This window comes from Cucumis melo, unplaced genomic scaffold (assembly GCF_025177605.1).
Source record: "Cucumis melo cultivar AY unplaced genomic scaffold, USDA_Cmelo_AY_1.0 utg002099l, whole genome shotgun sequence".
Lineage (NCBI taxonomy): Eukaryota > Viridiplantae > Streptophyta > Magnoliopsida > Cucurbitales > Cucurbitaceae > Cucumis > Cucumis melo.
In genome coordinates this window covers 1-2,500 of record NW_026124925.1, presented here as the reverse complement: position 1 = coordinate 2,500, position 2,500 = coordinate 1, and positions in this window count along the sequence as shown.

The following is a 2,500-nucleotide window of genomic DNA, read 5'->3' as shown; positions in this document are numbered from 1 at the left end:
GCGCGCGCCGTGCGTTAGTGGGCGTGTGTGGGTCGCGCGCTGCATGCCCGTGCGTCTGCGGGGGGCGTGCGCGCAGGGGGCCGACCCTTCAAGCGTCTACGGGCGTGTGTGGGGCGCGCGCCGCATGCCCGTGGCCGAGGCTTGCACACGAACGCCTACGGTGCATCACAAAAATAATTGAGAGGTTATTGTACCTCTTCCGTGCCCACCATGCGCCATGCCCTTCGGGCGTGTGTGGGGCGTGCGCGCAGAGTTCCAAGCGCGGCATGCGTCTGCGGGCGTGTGTCCCCGCGCCGCATGCCCAAGCGTCTGCGTGGGACGTGCGCGCAAGCCGCGCGCAGCATGCGTCTTTGTTGGGCGTGACCACCCACGTCTAGAATTCATGGAAAAAACTCTATGGAGGTTGTTGGAACAAACCCATGCCCCCACCGTAGGTGCCCACAGGCCCACCGAGCATGCAGCATGCGCGCCCCCATGCGCACGAATGCGGCACGGCCATGGGCGGGCGCGCCGCATGGCCATGCGTCTGCGTGGGGCTTGCGCGCAGGGTGCCGCGCGCGCCATGCGTCTGCGTGGGGCGTGCGCGCAGGTTGCCGCGCGCGCCATGCGTCTGCGTGGGGCGTGCGCGCAGGGGGCCGCGCGCGCCGCAAGCCCATGCGTCTGCGTGGGGCGTGCGCGCATGGGGCCGCGCGCGCCGCAAGCCCATGCGTCTGCGTGGGGCGTGCGCGCATGGGGCCGCGCGCAAGGTGCCCACGATAGAGGTTCTTGGCGCTGTCTTGTGCCCACTCGGTGCGCACGCCGTACGCCCATCGTGCCCACCCAACGCCCACCATGCACGCCCCATGCGCACCTACGGCCGCAATGCCCACTCAACACACAAAAGTGATGCCAAACCTATCTTCTAGTGCTTGGATTGTTATGAAATTTTTTCTGGGAGCTAAACAATGTAAACAAAGGATGTCCTCCAAAAATTAGAATTTTTGGAAACGTTTTACTATTTTTAAATTTTTTTTAATTTTTTAACAATAAAAATTCATAAAATATTATTGGTTGGTTCAAAAATTATGAAACTTGTTTTCCACACTCATTTGAATGTCTAAAAGATAATACAATCAAGTCCCGGTCATAATAATAACACAATCAAAAGTTATGGCATGGTGTGACATTTCGGCTTTTTCATATGCAAGCCTGCCAGACCCAAAAAAGCCAGAATGTACTATATAGGGGGGCGACCTGCCTGCATGGGCGGGGCGCGGGGGTACCCCTATGCCGCGGCGCCGACCCTTCAAGCACATTGCGCCCATCATGGGCACATATGCTTGGGGGGTCGGCGCCGGCGGAGTGCCACCTCCGGCCGCCGGCGGCGAGTGAGAGTGGGTGTCGAGTTGATGCTCGGATGGGCTTTGCGCGGACAATGCTTGCACCTCGGTGTGGGCGTGCACTCCAAGCGGGCTTGTTCGTGAGGAGACGAGATAACTTGCGATTGCTTTGTGCTTGGTGGACGAAGGGTTCGGCCGGAGTGCCACATCCGACCGTCGGGCAAGGAGTGAGAGCGGGATGGGCGTGCTTGGACAATGCTTGCACCTCGGTGTGGGCGTGCACTCCAAGTGTGCTTGTCTTGGCGATTGCTTCGTGCTTGGCGGAGGGGTTTGGCCATAACGATGGGCTTGTCCGTCGGGCAGGGAGTGAGAGCGGGTGTCGAGTTGATGCTCGGATGGGCTTGCGCGGACAATGCTTGCACCTCGATGTGGGCGTGCACTCCAAGCGGGCTTGTTCGTGAAGATACGAGATGTCTTGCGATTGCTTTGTGCTCGGTGGATGGGTTTCGTCGGAGTGCCACGTCCGACCGTTGGGCGGGGAGTGAGAGCGGGTGTCGAGTTGATGCTCGGATGGGCTTGCGCGGACAATGCTTGCACCTCGGTGTGGGCGTGCACTCCAAGCGGGTTTGTTCGTGAAGATACGAGATGTCTTGCAATTGCTTCTTGCTTGGTGGAAGGGTTTGGTCAAAATCGATGGAATGCCGGGCCCCTACGTCGGGCAAGGAGTGAGAGCGGGATGTCAAATTGACATTCTTGGATGGGTTTTGCTTGGACAATGCTTGCACCTCGGTGTGGGCGTGCACTCCAAGTGGGCTTGTCTTGCGATTGCTTCTTGCTTGGTGGAGGGGTTTGGCCATAACGATGGGCTTGTCCATCGGGCAGGGAGTGAGAGCGGGTGTCGAGTTGATGCTCGGATGGGCTTGCGCGGACAATGCTTGCACCTCGGTGTGGGCGTGCACTCCAAGCGGGCTTGTTCGTGAAGATACGAGATGTCTTGCGATTGCTTTGTGCTTGGTGGATGGGTTTCGTCGGAGTGCCACGTCCGACCGTTGGGCGGGGAGTGAGAGCGGGTGTCGAGTTGATGCTCGGATGGGCTTGCGCGGACAATGCTTGCACCTCGGTGTGGGCGTGCACTCCAAGCGGGCTTGTTCGTGAAGATACGAGATGTCTTGTGATTGCTT